This window comes from Rhea americana, unplaced genomic scaffold (genome assembly GCF_003343005.1).
Source record: "Rhea americana isolate MKP2758 unplaced genomic scaffold, rheAme1 scaffold_144, whole genome shotgun sequence".
Lineage (NCBI taxonomy): Eukaryota > Metazoa > Chordata > Aves > Rheiformes > Rheidae > Rhea > Rhea americana.
The window spans coordinates 227,925-252,189 of NW_028185528.1; the positions used below are offsets into that span (position 1 = coordinate 227,925).

The window sequence follows — 24,265 nt, forward strand, 5'->3', positions numbered from 1 at the left end:
CCTGTCGTAGACTTGCTTTGTTTAAATATTTCTATAACCCTGCTGATTTATTGCATCTTTTCTAGGAGTATGCTGTTAGCAGGAAACTCGGTTGAAGCACTTTCAATCATGTTGGAGGATCATTATACTTTCACTTGAATAACTAATTAGTTGCAAGAAATTAACTACTGCTGTTTAGCACAAAAATGCTTCCAAGAAGGCTTTCATTTTGTTGTGGAAAATGACCTCAGGCGCTTGAGGAGGGGGCAGAAAGGAGAAATAATGATCCTGCTGTCTTTTAATATAACTTTTGTTTTCAATTCAACCTGATAACTAGCTGGCAGCAAAGCTGCCTGAATAGGGCGCTGCACTTGGGCTCAGGATAAATGCATTTTAATCCTGCCTGTCCTGTGGATCTGGTGCTGACCTCATTCTATTGACTGAAACTGGTTTGAGATTCCAAATTCTGTCCCTTAAGGCTATAGGAGGCAGAGTATGAGACTGACAGAGAAGGAAATTAGTGAACGGGATGGAGGGATGGATGTAACTGAGGAAAAGATGTCACCGATCTCTTCAAGTCTGAGTCTTATTTTTCCTGTTGTAAAGCGTGGATCATGCTCAGCTGGAACAGTGGGGGTCTGGCCTAAGTATTACTGCAGAACTGCTCAGTAGTATCATCTTATGCCATTAGCACCACTAATGTAATGTAAAACAGAGTGAAGTGGGGAAGCATAGCCAGAATACTTACTAATCTGCCCCTCTTCTAGCATAAAAATTGAAGGGAAATGAGGGTAAATGGCTTCCAAGATCTAGGCTCTTCCCTAATATATAAAAGCAGCTTAACAGGGCCAAGTGTGAAATCCTGGTTACTGGCTTTTCTGTAGCTACAATTTCATCCCAACTATTTGAAAACTACATATGTTTTCTGAATTCATAAAATAAAATTTTTGTAACCAAAGTGTATAAGTCAGTCTTCTCATCTTTCAGTTTTCTCCTCACTCTCTTGCAGAGGAAGTGAATTCCTCAAATATTTGGAGAGAAAGGGAGAGAAGTATCATGCAGTAATTTAAGGGGCAAAGAGGTTGGGAAGTTTATTGGTATTTCTTGCTCTCCTCTTTCCTTCTGTCTACCCCCACTTGCGAGGTTAGAAAGTTAAATCTTCAATATGTGTATATCAGCTGTAGTGACACAGAAATGCTGGGAATTATTCAGTGTAAAAAAGAGAGCAGGCTTCTGTGGTCATGACAGACTCCTACTGAATATCAAAAATAAGGTGCTGGAGCCAAAGGTTTTGAAGCACATGTACCCTGCTCTTTTAGTATCTGTGTTGTTGCTGCTTCCTCTTCCTTTGCGTTCCTTCCAGTCCTCGTGCTCAAGCACCTGTTTTGGAGAATGTACCTGAAGTTTAGGAAGCTAAGATCAGAATCCCATTCAGGTTGTCATGATTATATTGGAATAACTGCATAGTGTAAGTGCTTTCTGAAAATACTGACATACATCTAGTGCTGCTTTTTTTTTAAAAAAAATATCTTGCTTAACTGCAAAATTGCGACTTTATTGGCACGTGGGAATATAGTAGAGAGGAAGGTTATGGATAACTTCTGTGAGGAGGTTTGATGTTGGGAAATCTAACTTAATGTGGAAAAAACAGTAGAGCTGCCTTCTAGAAAGATGACACTAGTGATACTGTAACAGCTTCATTCAAACTCATGATAGAATTTTTGCTGAGGAGCTATGGAGCAAAAAAAAAATCTCAGACTGGCCGCACTGCACCAAAACAGATTGGCACAAGCACAAGGAGGCAGGAGAGTGAGGGTGGGTGTGCGTGTGTGTGCACTCGCACGTGCAAGGCACTGTTTCAGGAGGATGTCCTGTGCACAGGAGCTCGTTGAGAAAAAGAAAGGGGAAAGTTGTTCTCTGCTGAAAATCCCTCTTTTAGTCTCTTAAAACTGTATACCCTGAAACTGTATGCTTCCTTGACACTCTGTGGAATTCCCTTTCTTTTGTGCTTTGCTGAAAAGTGCACTCTGAGTGCAAGAATAGCACAGAAACTTGTTAAATTCAGTGCAATGTATCTTTCAAATGAATGTTATACAATAACCTATTCTAGTACCTGTGGCTTGTTTTAAACTATGTAGACATGCCTTGCAGTAATTACAGCTGAATAATGTGCTGAATAACATTGCCTGTAAAATCATTAACATCCAGGTTACAGGCTGTTGACAGATGCCTGAACTCCCCTTCCCCCTTATGAAGATGCTCTAACCTGCTTCCATCACCTTTTCTAGGTTCAGCTGCTCCTTCATTTTGATCTGTGACTGCTCAATGAGCTTAATGTGTCTTCAAATTACAGGTTCTGCATATAAAAGCAGTTTTGAACTCCAATTTGGACTTCTGCATGTGGTTCAGATTGAGTTCATTTATGAAATATGAGTGCCTAATTGAATCTAAATCTTGAAGCTCTTTCCTACTCTAATTCACACCAGACTCCAGTTATTGAGCTCCTAATGTGAATATACTAGTTATCTCTACTGTGAAAATCCACAGTCCTTTTGTAGTCCTGCATATTCAAAAGAGGTGGAGAATGCATAGTCTAAAAAGAAATAAGTATCTAGGGAGAGGAGAACGTAAGACTGCTTTCTTTAAAAGAAAAACTTTGAAATAAAATTAGAACAAATAGGCAACTAAGTTTACTTTCAAACTTTGATACTTGGATGAAATCACAAAATGCAGATCACTTGTTTAGATATTGTGCAACTTTCATGAATGAGTCAATAGCAGAGCAAGCTCTAGACCTCTTTACTGAGAAAATGCATTTATACGGGTTGAGTGTACTGAGCCAAGATATTGATGAGGGACAGGCAGAGAAATATCACCTTAAGTGGATTATGGGGGGGGGGGGAAGCATGTAATTATATTTTATCCTTTCCATTAGGAAAACTGATTTGTATTAGTTGCATGTAAACATGGCTAATTTTCTTTTTCATTAGCTATGCATTCATGCAGTGGAAAGACCGAGTAGAAAGGAAGGTGGGTAAGCTGCCCATTGAGAATCTGCCCTGCACTGGGGCCTGTGCTGAGTTGAGTAGATCAAATATGAAGGGATGAGACAGAAAAGTGTTCCAGACACTTGATTACTTCAGGGAAATGGAAAGAAAAGTTCACTGTACAAACTGAAAGAGGCTCTGAATTAGAGAGAGAGTGGTTGCTTGCCTGGTATGTGTCTGGTCTGAATCTTGTCCTTTTCCTCCACCCTCTGCTGAGGACATCGAATCAATCTCATTCGTCTTCCTTTCCAGTCTCTGCAAGCTGTAACATGGTTTTATGTGTATGTGTAAAAATACTTCTTTAACATTTTAGCACGCACAAGTGTTGCAAGCTTTTGTCTTACTAATTCCACTTTCACACCCAGCAGCAAAGCATGGCTTCTCCCCCACCCCCAGCAATAACTGATTTCCACATGCAGCTGGTAGTGAGTTGGGGGTGTCTGTAGTTCAAAACTCCTTGTAAATACATTGAAGGCATATGAATCACTGTCTTTACAATTGCAAAGACATGCTGGAGTATTATACCTCTGGGGGAAAAAATATATTTTTAATGGAATCAAAATAGGGATAGTTTTATTGATTAAAAATRAGAACAAAATCTGTGTTTTGTAGCATATGGTCTGTCTCATGAAAATTAAGGAAAGAACTAGCAGTCTGTCTTGGATTATGACTTCTTTGTGCCTAAAATGTTTGATAAAAGTTATAGATGTTTGACAAAGGTCACTTGGTCAATGTTGCTTTGGCATTCTGCCCAGGACTTTTTCCACTACTCTTTTTTTTCAAGTAGTCTAGGGGCTTAGGACCAACTCTTTCTCATTCTTTCCTTTTTGAGCCTTTGTATAATACTAGTATCAACTATTCAATCAGCATCTTTGAAAAGCACCTACCAGGCTGCCAGATTCGTGATGTGGAGAGGCTAAATGGTGCCAGAAATCAGTCACTTTGTGCTAAATATGGCTGCTGGCTCCTTTCCCTGTCTGTCAGAGCCTGTAAAAGAAGTCTAATGCTCTGCTTTTCAGTGAAAAGATGTCAGCGTATAAAGAAAATGACATCTGAAGTTGCTGTTACGTAACATTTTTCTTGCCAGCCTGTATGGTTGGGGAGTAAAACTGGTCTCAGATGGTAGCAAGGTCCTATATCGATTCCTTTTTGGTATCTTGTATTGCATGGGATGCATTTATATTCACCTACTGTATTTACCATGAGCTCTTCACTTGCCATGAGTTGTGTTTAGGAAACTTAAATTCTTCTAATTTAAACRACAACAAAAACCTTTCAAAGCTTGATTTTGAAAATGCAAACCAGTGGTACTTTATGTTCTGTTTGAAGACAACTTTAAAACAGTGGTCTAGAATGAATGAAAAGGAATAGATTCATTCACCACAATGGATCATTTTGCCTCCCCCYGCCTTTTATTAAGAAAACAACCAGTTTTCAACTATTTTGCTGCCAAAGTGCCTTGCACATGCACAGAATTTCAGCCAGCAGAATACCTATAAAGGTTGCTGTTCAGCAACCTTTTTCTTTCATCAACTGGATGATGTCTATATGGGCTTGGCATACTGAAAGCTAAAATGGTGTAATATTAAAATTAAAATGAAAAAAAGTAATGCTGAATCTACAGTGCAAACAGATCTTTTTTTTTTTAATCACTATCCATAAATGCAATTAGGAAAAAAATAATAATTCCAGCTGTTGTAGAATCCAGGAGCCTTCCCCAAAATACTGATAGCCRGTTTCTTTTATGAGACAGAATAGAAAGAATTTTTTTCATTCATGTATGCTAAGTGTATTTAGTCTTAAAATTGCAAAATCAGTCTAATAGGAATCTGATCAAGCTGCATTACTTTGMTTAAGCATGTTCTGCACCTAGCTTAAGTTATTAACCCTCACTGAGTGCATAAACCCCGAACCAAAATCCTCAGCCCCCTGTTGAGCGGTTGCCTCGCTATGGAGGTGCCCCAAGCTGCTAGCTGCGGACCTGTCTGCTGACAGGACTGGTCACTGCCTAGGCCTGGGATGAAAGGTGGGCAAGCGTGGGGTCCCCTGCTCACAGGAGCAGGACGTGAAACCCAGGATCTCTCCCTCTGAGGTTGAGGTCTTGGGTAACAAGCTGCAGCTGTGGCTACTCGGTGTAGCCAGCTGAATATTTTATTGCCTGTTGCAAAGTGTAAAAGCTTATTGTGGAGGTGTTTGAGAGCCGTCCTCGTGTCAGAGCACGAGGAGCAGGGTAGGGGAGGATCTGGGTTCGTGATCGTGTCRACCATGCTGTGGAATGTGAATGCAGACCCTCTGTGCCCCGCCGTCCCTGGAGAGGGGGGCAGCGACGCACCTCTCGCTGGTCGGCTGCCAAAGGAGTACTTGGAGCACGGAGCTCCAGTGAGAGGTCCTGGACTTACTGCAGTAATGGCAGCAGGGAGCAGTATGAAATCCAGAGTTTCAAGGCTGCGGTTCTAGACTCATGGCTTGCCTCATTATGCCCCTCCTGGTGTAGGAGCTCTTTCACCATGCTGACTTCTGAGAGTCCTTTACATACAGAGTTCTGAGTACTGTATGGAATTGACTAGATATAAATCTCTACAGATATTTTCAGAATAGATGTTGATTCTTTTTGTTGATCTGATCTACCTCCTGGAGACTTTTTTCTTCCTCCCCTTTCACCCTCCCCCTCCCCCCCCATATTAATAAAAGGGTTTAAATGATTGTGGGTTTGGTTGACTCTTCTTGTTCTCAACTAAGAAGCTAATACTTCTTTGTTGGATGTTCTGTTTTCCTCTTAGGCTTGACTTGATATCATTCGTTACGCTGAAGTGAGAGCTCCTGAGTGATGTATGACACAGCACAGCCAAGCAACCTGCACTYGGGATGCGCTTTCTGCAGCTGGATTGTCCTCCAGGAAGACGTTTAGCAGGTAAATCAGAGCCACCAAGAGTGTACTTCTAAAACTGATTTGTTACTAAAACTTAACACTGGTATTTTTGGCACTTTTTACTCCTTCAGAAGATCTAGTAGTCGAAAACAATCTAGTTACTCCTCTCCAAATGCCTTTGGGGATACTTGGGAAAATGGATTATAAAAATGTACAATAATGTGAACTTTGCTGTCTTGTTTGATTTGTTGTACGTTAATTTGAGATAATGAAAGAGAACAAATGTTGCTTATGTAAAATGAGACTGAGTGCACAAACAGGGGAAACATGACTGTTCTTAYGAGAGGTGCGGTGTGCAGTAGGTAATGATGAGGCACAGCTATTTTGACTAAGGTAAACGCTGTCTGAAACAATTCTGCTAGAGCTACTCTGTTGTGTCCTTCTTCTCTCCACCTTCTGCACCTTTTTTCTTTCTGTCCCCATAGTGCTGTGCCCCAAATCTCCTCTTCATGGTGAGCTAGAAAAAGAGGAGAGAGTTTATGGGGGAATGCTGCCTGACAATAAGCATGTGCTTCCAGCTGAGGTCGAATGATAAGATTGAGAAACACGTTGCAAAAGATGGGCAGAGGGGAAATAACAGCCTCAGGAGCTATCCTTCTGTTGTGAACGGTGGCAATATAGATTGTGTGTATACATTGCAGTGTTATGTGTCTGTGGCTCACGRTAAGTTGGTAATCATACACTGAAGATAATTCAATGCGCTGTTTGCGAGTTGATGGTGAACTTGTCATGGATGCTCACTTGGGACCCGATTATATTTAGGTTTGTTTGGCTTTTCCGTCATATAATATTCACATTCTTTTCTGATTTTTCTTAGATGACTGAGGTGGGGGGCAGAGAACTAAACAGAACCCAGAAAGCCTGTCCTAGATCAGGCAACAGAGGCATGGTGCTAYGGAGCACGATGCAGACAGGTGTTTCTGTGGGCTTTGATTCTTTCCCTTCCCCCCAGAAGTGTGAGTCTGCGTATTTCTTTCAAATCAGACCTAGGAACTTAATGATGAAATTTGATGATGTTTTAACTGTCAGGTACATGATTTAAAAATGTGTCAGAATTTGCAGCTTAGGAAGAGGTCTGTAGAAGAGCTGAGCAAAATGCTTCGGGTAATGTTAATTCACTTTCACTCTAGTGGGTGTTTATGGCAAGTTGTTGGTTCGCAAAAGTAACTACTGATCAGAAGATTCCCTCTCCTGTGGTAGCTTAAGTAATTTTAATTTGTATAATTTTCATAACAATAAATCTACAACAATATTCTTTTAAAAAACAGTTACAGCAGCCCTAACTTTCTCTAGAGCTCTGTGCTGGTAATTAATGCAAAGCCTAGAATGGACAGATTCTTTCTCATTTCGTAGAATCATTTCATAGAATTGGTAAGGGTGGAAGGGATCTTGTTTCACTGTCGCATTGAGTCCCGTCACAGATCTCTGGAGAGAGGTATTTGCTACTTCACTAYGCAGGTCAAATAAATTAAAAACTCTATTAAAAACTGAATTCTACGTTGCTGGATTTTATTTTTATTTTACACAGATTATGTATTGTAGGCAATTGTGCTACCGTTGCATATTAGTTTAAAAGATGGAGGAAAGCAAAATGCTTGTTTACAGAACACAGCCAAGTCTGTCTTAGCTACCTAAAGCAAGTGAATGTGTAGAGGTATTTTATCAGGTAATTCAAAACTTGGTTATTATGAATGTGACTGAATGTACACAGGTCTAAATAAAGGGAGATCTCACAGGCTAGAAAAATAGATTTTATTTTTTTGCCAATAAAGACTGAAAAATTCTCTTACTATATGTCAAATCTTCTTGTCTATTTGATGGAACTGCCAGAGCATATCTACGTAGCCTAGATGCAAAATAATTTATTTTTACATTGTTTTTTGTAAAGACATGTTTCTATTAACTTTGTACAAYCAAAACCTGCCTCAAAATGCACTAGTTTAAACATTTAATTGTGTGTCTTCCTAAATGAATATCTATATTTATTAGAAAYGTAGTTTCTAATAAATCTGTTTTATTTTGATACATTCAAGTTTAATAATACACCTTTTTCTGAATTTTAGAAAGGAAGATATGAAAATTATATAACAARGTATAATTGGAATGCATTTAATTTTCTGAGAATCATGGAAATGCATAGTCTAACCTGAGAACCTGAGGCTWTTCTTCCCTTCTTAAGAAGGGGATTCAGAGGGGAGTGTTTTAAGAAAGCAGTAAAAAAAAAAATCATCTTCTACAATAGTAGATCAGAAGAAAGTGACAATATATATTTTAAAAGTCATAATAAATCAGAGCTGCAAGAAAGCATTGGAAGTCATATTTGTTATCATGACTGTTTATGACAAACATAATTACTTTAATTCTGGTTATACACACGTGTGGAAATGATGGACAGGTGCTTTCAGAAGAAGACTAAAGAAATAGACAGGTTACTCTCATTTGATTTTTGTTTCTTGTTTAAAGCGATTTCATTTTACCCCTGAAACATGAACTACATCCAGCTATGGTCAAACATGAATTTCCTGTGTACTTTTTTTTTTTTTTTTAAGTATATAATACCACTTTTTTACAAGCAAGTATCTGAAGAGACTAGTGTTTTTATCATTCCTTGAAGGCTAGCCATCCACACCTTTATCAAACCAACTGAGAGAGGCAAACTCTATGCAGATAATCTACACTGGTAAGAAATCAAACCTAGTATTTCTTAATACTTTTCAGAGTCTGTCATATTCACTTATAAGCAGTGAATTGTTCCAGGAGTAGCTTTGGGCTAAACAGTAAGTCTTTGGAGCAATTTTTTTTTCAGAAGGGCCYATTGTTACTTTAGTTCATTGCTCTCAATGAACTAAAGTGGGCATTTTACGCTGACTTTTAATTAGCCTTTCCTAAATTCAACTCTAATTACTTCTCTGCAACGAGGATTTTTCAGATCAAATCATCAGAACAAACCATCAGTACTTGGAATGAATCCATTCCAGGCTGACTGCACCAACTTCTGAATAGCCTTTGAAACAGTTCTAATGAATGACACTAATTTAAGAGAAACTAAATATTAGTAAGGCACTGATGAATGTGGTCAGATTAAAATGATGAAATACTGAAAGTATCTTCAAAGAATCGTCCATGRCTAGATCCAGTGATCATTAGCAAGTCATTTAGTGCAGACCACTATGTTAACAGAGTATTAAATTTAGAGCATTTACCAGCAGTTGCCATGGGATAGTATCTGGCATATCATAGATGTTTTGTAGTGCAAAGACAATAATGTACAGAAATTAAATGCTATAGCTCAAATGTAGGTATTTTCCACTTCAGTCATTGGCTGCTGATAAAGGCTTATGCAAAGGCTTGACTACATGTTTACTACATGTTTATCTCAGAATATTATTGACATGCYGGCAGAGGCCGAAGGAGATGGAGGAAAATAATAAGGGAGGAAATAGCTGTGCTGTTCAACAGCCTGTTGAAGGGGTTATATAGAAGATGGAGCCAGACTCTTCTCAGAGGTGCACGGTGAAATTATAAAACAGGAAACAAATTATGGCAAGGGAAATTCTGACTAGGTATGAGAAAAGTGAGGTGGCAAAGCACTGGAATAGTTTGCCCCAAAAGGTGTTGGAAATTATGCACTGAAGAGATTTAAAAATCGATCAGATGTGAGCTCAGTTATTCCAGGAGTCTCTTTGATGTCAGYTGTGTTGGATGTACATCAGGGAGGCTTGATGGAACTGTCCAGAGAGGCTTTTGTTAGTAAAGATGTTTCAGGCTTTTGTACTTTTATTTAAGGGTTTTTGTACAATATTTAAGGATTCACTTCTGTCCCAGGAGTAGTAATGGCTGTGTTTCCAAAGCTTATAYATGTGGAACCACTGATAGCAGTCTGCAATGTAACGTAGAAGCTGATACTGGAACAAAGAGGGCATGCAAGTGGCGACTACCTAATTGCTAGCCCTATTTTGCTTGCCACTCGGAAAAATATTAAGTATTCCTGACCCCTTTTGCTTTAAATACCTTTTCTGGTCTAATAATGGATTTTTTTGATATGCTCTAGAGAGCAATAAACCTCACAAGACTTTAAAAAGCAGATCTATTTCTACATGTTTTTGTCTGCCAGCTGCTTAACAAGAACTCTTATATCTGAAGGACACTCTGAGCTTTCTGTTCTAAAGGTCAGGAGTAATAAATGTACCTTTTTGACTATTGACACTTTCAATTTTCAAGGGAGCCTTATATTATTTGGGCTCTTTGTATATGTGGATAACTTCAGTGCCTGTTTAATGTTTTGTTTGAATGGTGAGAGGACTGAATGTATATATATATWTTTTTTTCCTGTCTTGCTTTTATACTCTGCTATCCAGTGTCAAATCATTGTAGCTGTAGTTTTGGATGAAGTTTAAAATAGAATGCTTTAACATTAAATTGCAGGAGGAAAATAAACAAGCTAGGTCACTCTTAAAAATATAAAATACAATTCTGTTTGCAACAGAAATCATACCTTTTTCACTTAAGACAAAAATAAGGACAAAACATTGGAACACCTGGGGAGGAATTTAGAAAATGAATGTATTCTTATTTGAGATGCTGTCAAAGTACAAAGTGCTATTTAATCAATATTTGTTATTGCTAATATCTTTTTGTTATTGTGAATAGTATGTGCAAGTAGATGTCTGACTCCAGAAAACAGTGTTTCAGTATATCTGGGATCTATTAGTGAAACTGGAAACAAACAAAAAAATCCCCTTAACATTAAAATATATACCTGATCTAGTTTAGTTCTGCTAACTTCTCTCTATGGCTTCCTAACCATGTCCTGTGTTTTTGGTTTTAATTCTCACATGATTTTTTTTTTTCCTGGCCCTGTATTATTTGTACCTCTAAAAAATTTCGTGAATGTAGACGGGAGTCTTGGCTATGTGGTGAATGACCACGCCACCTGCGGCACCTGAAGGTAGAGCCGCCTCGCGTGCGTTGGCAGGGCGGATCTGACCGAGAGCGAGCGGCGCGGCGCGGCGCCTCGTCGGCCGACGTGCCGCTCGGCCCACGTGGCCGCGGCGGGTCCGTCACCCGGACGCCGCTAACGGCACCGACAAGCGCGGCAGCGCGGAGGCTGGGCGGCCGCGAGCGCCCCTGGGCCAGGACGGCGGGTTTGGGCTTGGCGGGCTCCGCCTCGCCTCGCCCCGGCGGGCGCGGCCCGTTTGGGCTGCTGGGCTCGTCTCCTTAGGAAGATGGAGGCGAAGGGAGGCTGCTCGTGCTTCTGACTAAGCCACGGCCGGTTCACGCGTCTAGCATGGAGCTTGCCGTTGTGAACAGTTGCGACTGTGTCGTCTTTGTGCTCGCTGGCTCCTGAACGTGCTGCTTAYGCTTTCACCAAAGCAGCGCACAGAGCGACCGCTCGCAGAAGCTGCCGGTGCTCGGCCCTGTGGCTGCTCCCCCTCGTAAAACCCCGCTCGCTCCCACTAGGCCTCTGCAGCGTTCTGGTTTTCTCRGTCCTGTCGTCTTCTCCCTCGCTCGTGCGTGCGCTCATGCGCTCGCCTGCTTGCACGCACGCTCTCTCTGTCTTTCTCTTTTTATACAAGGACTTTTTTTATATTTATAACTGACTTTTGTTGAGCTTATTGRACTTAATGGGAGTAAGCACGTTTCCTCACCCGCACAGCAGCCAGTCGCTTGACACTCCTTAGCACAGTGTATGCTGGAATTGGTCGCCAGATTCGGCAYGAGTCTCTCCAGAAACAGTTCCTGATCTCTGGGAACCTTGCAAAATGTGTGCAGGGCTACTTGTGAAGCTCTTTTTTTTTTTTTCTTTTTTTTTTTCCCTAGTATGCATTTTAAAGGAGAAGAAGAAATGCTATGCGAGTGAAACTTGTTTCAAGGGCATTTCTAGCRGGAGACTGTGGTAAAAGATGTATTATTTCTTCATAGCGTTAGAATCCAAACAAAAGAATGCAGCCTTTGTAAGTTGTACTAAATCATGGTTTGTTTTTTTTCTTCACCCCCCCCTTCTCTCTTTTCAAATAAATGCTTAGTGGCTTTAAATAAGGTTTATTTGTCAGGAAGTCTAAAAACTTTATCCAGAAAGTAATAAATCTAGGAAGTTTAAAATTCTGGTATAAACTTCCAACAGCAAATGCAAATTAAGTGTTGCAAGCTTGGAGCATGTTGGGGAACTGCACTGCTTCTGTCTTACAGAGATCACTTTTTTTGTCATCAGTTTTTCAGAATTGTCACAAATAAATTTTAGCTCTTTAGGTAAAAGTATTGAGAAAATCTCACTTCTTTTCTCCTCTCCCTGTACTTTTCAAATTTCTCCTTTTACTACCTTTCCAGTGTTCTTATCCCTTGTTTATATTATAGTAAGTCTTTCTACTCGATTATGCAACAGAAGTCATAATACAAGCAAATGAGTTTTCAGGTTCTTTTAGCTCCTACTGCAGGTTGTATTTTTTTTTGGGGGGGGGGAGGGAGTCCCTCTCCTCCCTCTCTCCTCCCACACCCCCTATCTCATAGGAATCGTTACTTACAAAGTCTTTTGGCTCAGTGTGATTGCACTTTGTTACTCTGGCTAGCAACAGTGATTAAAACAGCCTGTTTCATACTTAATACTGACAAATCTACTATCTCAAATAATTAGAGGCCACTGATTTTTGTGTGTGTGTGCACTGAACTTTCCAAAATCTGTATTTTGCAAATGTGTGTGTGTGAGACATAGTTTACAATTAATGATATATTTGATGCATAGGTGTGCAATCTTTGGGTGTGAAATTTGAGTAAATATCTGCTTGTTTAGTTTCTGTGATTAAAAATGAGCTGAAGCATATGAARTATCTTACATTTACAGAATTTACGTATGCCACATGTGCAAAATGGTCAAAGGGGACTATAGATTGTCAAAATTCTTGCAAATTACTGRTGACTTTTGGAAAAAAAAGGATACAGTTTTTTCCATAGAGCCCGTGTTGTTACAAAAGGCTTGGCAGGCTGGTAATCCTTAATCTTTCTTGAAACTCATGGAAAACTAGAATTTACCTAGAGCTTAACCACCTATGCTAGAATATTGTTCAAGTTAGTGGAAGTGTTTGCAAGAATAGTAGAGTCTGGACATGCTTATGGGTATTTTAACAGATGTTCTCAAACTGAATTGCTGGTACCTGTGAGGGGTCACAGACTTTCAGAGAAAAGTCCAGTTTGGAGAGAAATAAGTCTTTTCTTGTACTTACTGCCACAGACCCTCTGTCCTTTGGCTTCATGTTATTTCTCACAACTTGGAAGAAGTAGTGGCTAGCATTTTCCCAAACTGCTCTTTAATTTGATGAAATTTCAATTCTATGATTTTATACTGGTCCTGCAGGAATAATTCCYGAAATAGAAGGAAGCTATTCTTCATTCTCAAATGTGTTTAAATATACAGTGAATATGCACAATGTTTCCATGTCATACAAGTGTCTCATGCACTTACATAACTTTAAGAGATGTTTTGTATGCAAGTATGTGGTTGTTACTTTTCTGCTCAAAGCCCGCAGCGTGTTCTGCAGCAGTTAAAACCCTGAGGAGAGCAGTTCACTTCCTGATCCAGCAGCGTAGTCCCAGCTGCTAATGGGATAGCAGATTTCCAGATGTTACTGTTCTGTGGTGTGGGATGAACGGGCTGGGACTGTTGGGAAGCAGGGATACGGTTTGGCTGATAACTCTGTATGCCTTAATTCCTTCAGTGTGGCTGCAGTGATGTGGGCACAAAATATTCTAAGGCCTTSGTAGCACTCAAGTGCAAACGGCGCTTAGACTGGAGAACATAATAATGGGATCTTTAATCTGCTCTAAGGGGGAAATTTGCTACTGCTTAGAGCAGTGTAGAAGATAACATATCCAATGATCAAAAGCTTCTATTTGTTACTTTACTCACTTTCTTAGWATGAGTCGTAATTGCAGTGTGAATATGGAAGGAAAAGAAGGAAACCTGTCTATGGAAGTGTTTCTAGATGTTCAACACCGGTGTTCCTCCCACTGCTAAGTGGGGCTGTTCTTACAGGACACCAAAAGCATAATAAAACCTGGACTTGCTACAGCAAAGAACATGAGAACAACTTAAGCAAAAAGCCAGGAATATCAAGGGCTAATTTTGGAATACATTCTACCGTGGTTCAGTGCACATGTGTTCAAATTCCTTTAGCATGTTCATGACAGGATTGGGGGCTGCCCCTGGATTCCTTCCACCGCTAACTATTCTAGTAAATGCTACGGATATTCTGGTTGTTGGTTCTTTGTTTTATATTATCTCTGCAGATCATCTAAATGATTTAAATGTGCTAATAAGCACCTGATCAAGGGCAGAAAGTTTCTCTGGATCTAGCTAATCATCACTTACGGCAGAAGGACACCAAATGCTAATTTTCTACAGGACTGCTCATTGCTAACAACAYGTAGATGAATAGTAGCTTCTTATGACCTGCCTGTGGCCTACAATTCCAAGTGGGGAGAAGATGTGAAAAATTTGCCTTKATTTTTTCTCTCAATAAATCGAAAAATTCAGAGAAGTGTTAAAGGGATTTTTTTTTTCCAGAATCTCTGTGAATAGGTTGATACCTTTATGTAACAGACMGCTTCTGTGTGTGTGGTGTTTTTGTGTGTGTGCGTGTGTAGTGGTTTTTTTTGGTGTTTTTTTGACCAGGCCGTTCTGAAGTACGATCTAAAGTGAAGTATAGTTTTCATTTTGCAAGGGAGATGGAGATCTGCACCTCTGTGTTAATCCGAAGGGTATTAATCATGGCCACTTTAAGAAGGATTGCTTTTAAGAAGGATCAGGAAATGTCGTTTGAACTAAATCACATTGGACTGATGTCTATTAAATGACTCCGTGATATTGTTAGCAGTGCTGTGTGCAGGAAACTGAGCGTTATTTCTGGGAAAGGAAGTTTTACTTTACTTTTAATATTGCAACACTTTCTATTTATTGTTTAGTGAGCCATATAGTGCTAAATGAGGCTCTAGCTTTTGTTGGCCAACCCAATGTGCTGCTGGCATGTTGATCAAAAAGTCCAAGTTACGGCTGCAGCGAGTGTGTGTGTGTGKGGGGGGGGGGCAACCTCTTCAATATATTGAAGTGTTCCTAGAAACTCAACCTGAAAGGTCTGGCTGGAGGTGTTTTATTTGTATCCCACAAATAGTATAATTACTGTAGCGTAGCTAGCACACACAAACTGCATGAAACTCTGCATGGATTAATTGAACTGAATCTGSAGCTCTTATTGTAGTTCGTGCCCTGTTGGTACCTGAAGGGGCTAGCTTAAGGGCTGGATTTACGTATTCAGGAGACAGCCTTAGATCATCTTTCTACTTTTTCTGTAAAGGTGAATAATAAGAGTTAATTTCTTTATTTTCATCTTATGTACATACAGTAAGCAAAGCTTTGGAATGGCTGTACTGTRAGGCTAATGAAATTTCCATCTGTCTCTCCCTTGAGGAGAAATGTCTAATATGTAAACAAACACGTTTTTTTAAAACTAAATAGCTTAAATGCAGGAGGAAGAGACATCTATGTGCTTATGCTCCCTAAGCTTAGCCTTTTAACTTCAGAGTGTTGTCTGTTCCTCCCTACTTCATGTTTGTTGCACGTCACCTTCCAGTGTAGAGCAATCACACTGTGCAGGAAACATGGCTAGGGCTCACTCACCTGGTACTGGAGAATTCCCCCCCTCCCCGCTCCTAAACTCTGTGCATCTCTTTATCTCTTTTCCAGCTAAGCCAGATTGAAAAGGTAAAACTTTTTTTTTTTTTAATTTTCTTTTTTGGGGTGGGGGAGAAAGGGGGAGGGAGGACCCTACAAAAGCAGGTCCTTTTTTTGATGATCCTACTACAGTATTTTAATTAATTGTAATTAAAATTTGTAATTAAGATGATAATGTCTGTCAACAATATACAGCTCTGCTATCAGTAAGGAAAAATCAAGATGATGGTTCTCAAATTCCGAGAAGCATACTTTGCTGTACAGAGTTAGGAGTAGGCAGAAAAGTGTCGTTCTGGGTCTGTGGAACTGGACATCTACTGTCTGCGATCTAGGTTTATTGCTAAATGTTCAAGCAAGCCCAGAGGCATCTCCTAAATGAGGCTGCGTCTGTGTAGTTTTTAAACTCAATTAGTTCWGACTTTTGTGTCCTGCAGCAATTATAGTGGAGTTTAGGAGGCTGAGAGAGAAATGGAAGGTGTGGGGGTCCACATAAGCAGCTCCCTTTCTSCCTCTTGTGCAGTGGACTACAGCTGCATTTTGTGTGGCTCTTGCAGCAGGTATCTATCCAGAATATTAAGACGTAAGTAGCATTGTAAGAGAGGATACTGGAAAAAGTCATTCAGCAGCAGAAAGAAGTGATTTAGCTTTCACCACCTGATATGAAACTTCTTTAAAGTATAAAGAATTGTGCTGTGCTTTGTGTAATATTGACATGATAATTTTGCCCAGCAGGTATTTCAGCCACACAGTGATTTTTTCTGAGGTTTCTGGTCTTCTGTGAAATGCAAACTTGTGATGTGATTGCTTTTTCTCTCTACTATTACTAATGCAAAGAAAGTAGCCTAAGAAAATTCCTACGTGCAGAAATAAAAACAAAATAGAATGCATTTAACAAAGCAGTGGAACTGTATGTTGCCTTGTTTTTTTTTTTTTTTTTTTTTTTTTTTAAGGGAAATATATATTTCTGCCTCAAAGAAGAAAGCTTTGTTAGGTTCAAGCACAAGAAATTACTTGGCATGGTTTAAACAGCAGTATTTTTATACTCTATAACATGCTTTTATTGGATCAAGATCTTCATTCCTCCTGTTTGATCTAAAGGTCCAACTGTGTAACATTAATTTGTTAAGTTAGCACACTATGCTTGTAATATGATTAAAGGCAGCATTAGAACTTTGTAGAAGGTGTGTTTTTCTCATTCTGTTAGTATTTCCTTGCATTGTCAGAAATATGCTAACTACATTTGGTTGACAGTTTTATTTTTTTCCTCCCCCTGTGGGTGAAAACCTAAGCTGTTTTGAAGAAATACATTTTTCCACAGATATTTTTCTGAGGAGGCTTTTTGCATGAGGAAAATAAATAAAAATAATAATTAAAAAAAAAAGCCTCCCCCTCCCCTTGCTGCCCCGGAGCGGTTGATAGCCCGGTGTTTATGGTGTGCCTCCGGAATGTCAGAGCTCTGTTGTTTTTGGAGAAGGGCCTGGAAACCTGGGTTTCCAATATTCTGTGTGAACGTCTTAACTGTCAGACTGCTATCCATCTGGGAAGAGATCATGCTGCTAGGTTTTCTATTCTACCCTTTCTTTTGCCATGACCTTCTTTGCCCAAAAGAAAAATAATGTAAGTACCTCTTTTTCATCTGATGCAAAGCAAACTTTTCAGTCCTCTCTCTCACTCTATGAAACAGAAATTTTTCTGATCAGCCCTAACAGTAATACACAGTTCTGTTGCTTATGGTGTCTCATAAAGAGCAGACCTAGACCTGGCCTCTTCTCTTAGCGATGAAGTGACGCAGCTGTGTATGTGCAGAGAGGAAGGCATTGCAGTTGTGGCTGAAGAGCTCTGTTTGGAGCAGTGGAAAATTCTTGCCCTTATTCCATTGAGTCTTGCATAGAAGCATCTTCCTGTCCTGCACACTTATGCGTACTTGATAGTACACACAGTGAAGACTAGAATTAATGCTGTCAATGTGAAAACTACTCTATAGCAGAGTATATAAGGGGGAAAATTCCTGTTTATTAGGCCAATGTGACTCTTTATGTTGGAGAAAATATTCAATGTGACATGTCTAAATCCTTCCTGTTAATTCATGCAGAAATGTACAAAGCCCTAACTTTATTACTGAATATTACAGCATTTCTCTCCAAGTAGAAATGCTGAATGAAATCAGTGGGGTCTTTTCCAAAAGATCATAGAACCATAGAATCAGGAAGGTTGGAAGGGACCTCTGGAGATCATCTAGTCCAACCTCCCTGCTCAGCAGGGTCACCTAGAGCATGGTAGACAGGGTTGTGTCCAGATGCAGTACACTGGCTAGGACATTACGTATATATATATAAAATCTTAAATGTACTTGAGCACAGGTATGTCTGATTTCTGTAAAGCTTGTGTCAGTGTATGAAGAACACTTATGGTTGGATTATGCTCTGTTAGGATGTCCTTTTTAATGTTTTTCTTCTCAACACTTTTATCAGTAAAATACGTCTTCATGAATTTCTGAATTATTATATTGCAAAAAGAAACGGACTGTCATCCATCTCAAGATGGGTTTTCACCTTGTTTAGAGACTGGTGCTTTTTTCTTTAGAACAGATCACTTCTAAATTAGATTCTACCTACTTTCAGAATAAACTGCTCTTCCTTTTTAATTCAAAGGAACAAGAGGAGGTAGCATTAGATCTTTTAAAAACATTTCAGTTTTTCTTTAAATACAGCACTGAAACTTTCTCTTGAAAGGCTGCTGTGATATGCAGATGTTTGGCTGGACTTGAAAGTATGCTTTGGATTCTGTTTAGAAAAATCTAGTGCCCCGTAAGTGCAATACACAATGAAGGGAAGTAATGTTCAAGACCTATTGTGTGTGGATTGCTGCAGACTGCTTTTCTCGACGCTTTCAGCTTGCTGGGGAGAAGATTGTTTTCAACGTCTGTTTGAGTTACCTATGTGAAAGTTTTCATTTCAGGTCCTTCTTGGTTTTGCTTTGGCCTGTTTTTACAGTTCTTAGTGCTGCCTGCGTAACATGTGCAGTGAACAGCTGCACCCCCGAGTTCCCGCAGGTGATGTGAGCTGGTGTGATTTTCGTAACTGCCTAGTCTACGATGGAAGAAAGAATCTTTTAATATGATCATGGATGTCTTCAAATGTCTTAACCTAGAACTAGGAAAAACCCAGCATGGTATTTTCTGACACTCTGTATTAAGCTGCATGGGATGGCTTTCTCTGCGGCTCCTGAGCACATCAGAAAAAGCCTCCAAGTAACTGCACGTGCCAAGTTCCTTGTAACASCTACAGCAATCCTGTTAGTGTTGCCTCTCTTAGGGCTCTTCAGTGGTAAATGCCATCAGATGAAAGGCTACGTACCCTGGATTTCTATTCTATGAAAGTCTRTTATATGCACAGAGCACTGCCAGCTGACTGACTCCTGAGCCCCGCTCCTCAGTGAAGTTTGTGGCCTGTCAGCTACACTGCACAACTACTTACTCCCTGAATCGGGTGTGGGGGGGATTTTATTAATCAGATCGCTTCTCTCCCCCTCATTTTCTTGATCTCTTCATGTATGAGCTTGTTTTATAGGAAACAAATCCGTAATTATGTGGGGTTTGTTGTTTTGTTTTCTTTTGGGGGGTGGGGTGGGGTAGAYTGGGTAGAAGTTCAAAATAACTGTTCAAATAGTAGCCATGACACCAATATATTGTATCTGCGTTTTGGTATCTGCACTTTCATATACTTAAAATTCATAACTGAGTTTCTTCTCAAGAAAAAAATTTCAGAAAGACAAAAATTTTAAGCAGACCTGTATCTGTGTGCTTTTCTGTGAATATAGTTGGATATTAAGACTGTAACATAGCATGTATGGGTGGCTGTCTGCTTTTCTTTTTTCTTTCTCCTCCTCGCCCCCAGGGTGGTTTTTTTTTCTTTTTTTTTTCTTTTAAACTGTAGCTCTTATGACAGTGTTTGTGGGCGCAGTATGTGGTGGTTTGCAGAACTTGATGGATTTGATCTTTTAGTCAGTATAGATTTCAGTTTGGTTTGCTTTCCCTGCTCTGTGAGTGAAGTGTTTTGTGATGTCCTCTGGAAGCTCTCTCCCTCATTTCTCTTGTTTTTACCAACAAACGACTGTATCATGGGTATGTATGCAGGACTGTGTGTGCTCGTGGCATTTGCTAAAGGAATGCTGCCAAGTTTGTCGAGTTATAAATGTAATCATCACTCTAAACTGCATTCTTTAGAGACTGAGATTGAAAGGGAAAAGAGCAAAATCAGTGCTGCTACTCAAGTGCTGCAGCAAAGTGCTGTCCAGTGACCAGGCTGCTAAGAGTAAAGCCAGGACTCCTGGGTCCTCCTCTGTTCTGGTGCATCAAATTGTCCTCTTGTCCTCCACTTACGGCCTGCCACAAAACCTTGCCTGCAGCCCCCTCCAATTTGAGGGAAGTAGAAATGTAAAGATACAATCTCTACTCCTCAAAAGTGAATTTCTAGCCCTTTTTCTTGTTAAGATAGAACGGAAAGCATAAACTAATGGTAAATGTCAGCTAACCGCTAGACCTGAAAGAACCAGCAGCTGGCTTCTGCTTACGAAGCAGAGCAGCTATGTGGGAGGAGATGTAAAGAACTGCCTCAAATTCCCACTGTTTCTGTTAAAAAGGACTACACTGAACATGGAGTTTAACCTTCAGAATTTTTTGCTGTTCTCTCATATTCTTAATTTAGACTTGTATGAAAATGCAAGATGGCAATTAATTTCAGACAAAAGCATCAGACAGAGGCCCACGTGCCCACCTGAAATGCTAACTTCTACTAATTTGCCATGTGAAATGCAGCACTTAACTGTTTAATTTCTCTAGATCAGTTTTGCATCCGTTATATGCATCTCATTAACATTTGTGAAACTTCTTTAGAGAAGCAGTTTGCAGAAACTGAGAGCGCCTCAAATCAGATGCAATGTTTCAATGCAGCAACATTACTAACAATACTGTTAGAGAAGTATTGAAGTGGCAGCACTTAAAATGCATCTGCAGCAAATCTTAGCTGATGGTTTTGCTTTGACTACGACTACACACAAAGGAAATGGATTGGGTGATATGCATTCATGATGCATGATCTGAGATCAAAAATAGTCTACAGGTTTATAATGTAAACTGAGGAATTCTAGGTTAGTAACACTACTTGATCTAAAAGCTGTCCAAGCAAGGTAATAGGATCATGGAATCATAGAATCAGTAAGGTTGGAAGGGACCTCTGGAGATCATCTAGTCCAACCTCCCTGCTCAGCAGGGTCACCTAGAGCGTGTTAGACAGGGTTGCGTCCAGGCAGGCCTTGAAGATCTCCAGAGAAGGAGACTCCACAACCTCTCTGGGCAATAAGGTTTTCTTCTAATTGTGAGAAGCCCATATCTAGTGTAGAGGAAAGGTATAAGGCTAAAGTAATTTTATAGTGATTTTCATTTGTTTTGCACTAGTTTATAGAACTTGCATCACTTCCAGAGAAGGAAAGTAATACACAGTCCCATTAGTTCATGGTGCAGCGAATGTTCCCTTCTTGTTCCCGTCTTTCCTCCCCTTCCCCCAAACTGAAACTGGATCAACAAGCAAGAAAAGGTCCAAACATAGTCAAAAGAATCATTTAACCAGCGTATTTGAAAAATGGGGTAGTGATTTTCTTTTTAATCTGAAAACTTATTTTTTTTTTTAATCTGTGCACTGAATATACTGGGCAGATGACACTGCTCTCATCAAGTCTAGTAAACATTGTTCAATATGGTAAGTTTGTTTTCACCCTGTTTGTCGAACAACTTGCCTATGCAAAGAAGAGTTGAATCGATACTCTGTTATTTCACCTGCTCTTCTTTTAGACATGTCTTTTTTTTTTGTTTACTGACAACTCCCACTCTGAAGCACTTGTCCAAAGATCTAGGAATTGCTATTGACTCCCCAAGATGAGGGTAGGAAATTAGAACTGGTGAGCAAGGGCTGGAAGGGTACCAGCTGGAGGGCAAGTTGTGACAGGTAAGAGTAACAGAGCGAGCAAAAGAAATGATCAGCACTTCTGGCTTTTAAAGAGTCGGGTGCGGATGACTTGCTGTCATGTTTTGCAGAGTCTTGTTCCCAGACTGCTGGCTTAGGCAGCCACATCTTTAATTTGCCTGTCTGTAACAGCTGCTTCCGCTGCTACCACAGAAAGAGAAATTATAGTTTCCAAGCCTTCATTTCATCCCTCTTACCTATAATCCTCTAGTTCCAGCCTGTCTGACCACTTGACAARGCTTTTTTTAATTAGTAGATCTTTTTGGGGGCCCTTAAATATGCTTTGCATATACAAAAATACTGAACAGCCTTGGAAACTTGTGATGAGATGGAAAAACATCCTGCTAAGAATATAAAATGGCACATAGTGCCTAAAAATAATGATTTCTGTAATTGAGATTTTCATGTGCCTTATTAGAAGGCATCATTTACCTCTGGTTCTGTTCTAACAACAAAAATATAGCCTTTTAAACTCTAGTCTGTTATTTCAGTCTCCACACTGTTTTGTTAATTCCTCTGGAAAAGGCTTACAGGCTTGGTTTGAAATGGAAAAACGGAGAAGGGAAAAAAAAAAAAAAAGCCAAAACAAAACCAAAACTGAGAACTTTCATTCAAACACTCTTGTACATTCTGTGACGTGGATGTGCTTGCTGTATTGGCCCGGGTGAGACAGGTAGAGTTTTTAACCATCTCTTTCCTTGTGTCTGAGACTGCTGTACTGCCCCATCTGTGGCTGAGGTGACACGTTGTCAATAAAACACTAGTAAACAACATCAGTTAGGGAAGATACGCTCCACTGCAGAAGGTAATAACTGTCAATACTGCAAGTATTTTAATGTAATCAAAGAAAATAGCTTGTTTTAATCACTTGGTAATTGTGTAGCAGAACCAACTAATCTCTAGGACATACCTTGGAGACCTGATAACGTGCTTTGACTGCTGGGGCGCTGACACAAGGCATCGGTCGAATTACCCTCGCTTAGCTTCGTTTGCTGGTCTGCAGCCTTGTCGTGATGCCTCTGGAAGACAYAGAAATAAGATATTTGTTTGATAGCTCAGGATATGCCCAATATATCAGCCAATAGTTGATCCTCCCAGTGGATTACCCAMGGGAAAATTGCTAATATGTCTATGAGGGTCTGTCAGTGCTTTTGTACTAATTATTTTCTTTGGATTTTTCAAGTATAGTATACTGTGCTTCAAGTCTGCTCTGAAAGAAATTAGATTATTAAGAAAATTAAACTAAGACAATATATTGTGTGTGTGTGAAAGTAAGTGTCCTTACTTTCAATATCTTAATCACAAGCAGAACTGTGGTATTTTGTTTCTTGCTCTTCTGGTTTGCTGTTCAGGTGAGATTATTCAGACATACAAAACAAAGAATTCACCAGAAAGTAAGCTGTAGGCTTACTTGTCAGCAAGTATTATTGCTTATCAGTGCTGTAGATAATAGTATTAGTAAAATCCTCTGAAAAATCAAGTATTAAACCTGTACACACAGTTCTCTTCCTACAGTGCAGCTTTCAATTTATTTTCTGTCTTAAAAACATGCATGTGGTCATGTGCTCCCTTAGCTTCCCCCTACCGCCCACCCCAAACTCTCCTTTACTTAGATACACTAAATACTCAGAAATCTTGCTCGGAAAGAAATACAGCTGTAGATCCTGATCCTGCTGAAATATGAAAAAAAAAAAAAAAAAAGAGCCCTGCAGGGTTTAATAGGTCTGCAAATTAGCCTATCCTTAGGCTGTGATGTTCAAAGGATGTGGGGGAAACTACACAATCGACTGTCCCCTTACCCTGACATGCAAAGCATTAGGTGATGGGGTCCCTAAGGCCGCCTTGTCCTTGGCATTCAGGGTTGAAAATGCCAGCACCCAGCTAACAAATGCTTGAGTTTCTTATCAAAGTTGCTTTGTTAAACTGGATCTGTGAATTAAGTCTAGCATCAAGCAAGTATGGTATGTTAAATCTAAAGTCATTTTGTCAAATCTGTACTTTTCAGAAGTCTCATGATGCCACTCTGAAGAGCTTGTGGTCTGCAGAATATTTATAATTACAAAGCATATGCTTATTAAGACTGTTTTGTGGAGTTAATCTTCATGCAGTTTCATAGGAGACATTTTGAAATTTCCGGATCCATCTTGTACGTGTAGCTGCACCTTCTCCATTACAGGTAATGGAGGAACATGCAAGGCTGAATTCTGTGGATAGCTTTGAAAATCTCACATTCGTTATTCCCCTATTTTATAAGACATAGAGGGGGAAAAAGCCCTCGGGAATTAAATCACCCTAAACCTCAGTGCTTAAATGRTGTTAAAACTGAATGTTCAATGCAAGGCATGGTGCTTTAATTACATAATGGCCATTAATGCTAGTAAATTTTATGCCAAATACCTACACTGTACCAAAGCCAAACAAAACACAAATCTCCTTGCTTTTTACACTGTGCCGCATATTGCCAGGACATGTGGTCATTAAAATGAACTCAGTTGCAATGATAGCTGTTGGATGAAGATGCAAGATGTCGTTTTCACTTTTTGTGACTTTTGTAGATTGAAATAATTCT

At 39.7% G+C, this 24,265-nt stretch overlaps 1 protein-coding gene across 2 annotated transcripts in view; it reads right to left on the reverse strand.

The window, feature by feature from the left end:
• Window positions 1-24,265, reverse strand: part of LOC146599177 (uncharacterized) — a 63,028-nt gene that overhangs the window by 10,552 nt on the left and 28,211 nt on the right. The window contains exons 2-3 of one of the 2 annotated variants that reach the window (XR_014895087.1): window positions 22,607-22,715; window positions 3,193-3,288 (exon numbers count right to left, since the gene is read on the reverse strand). The gene's annotated coding sequence lies outside the window, so the exon portion shown is untranslated. The remainder of the gene's footprint in view (window positions 1-3,192; window positions 3,289-22,606; window positions 22,716-24,265) is intronic. The other variant, XR_014895088.1, reaches the window with a different exon arrangement.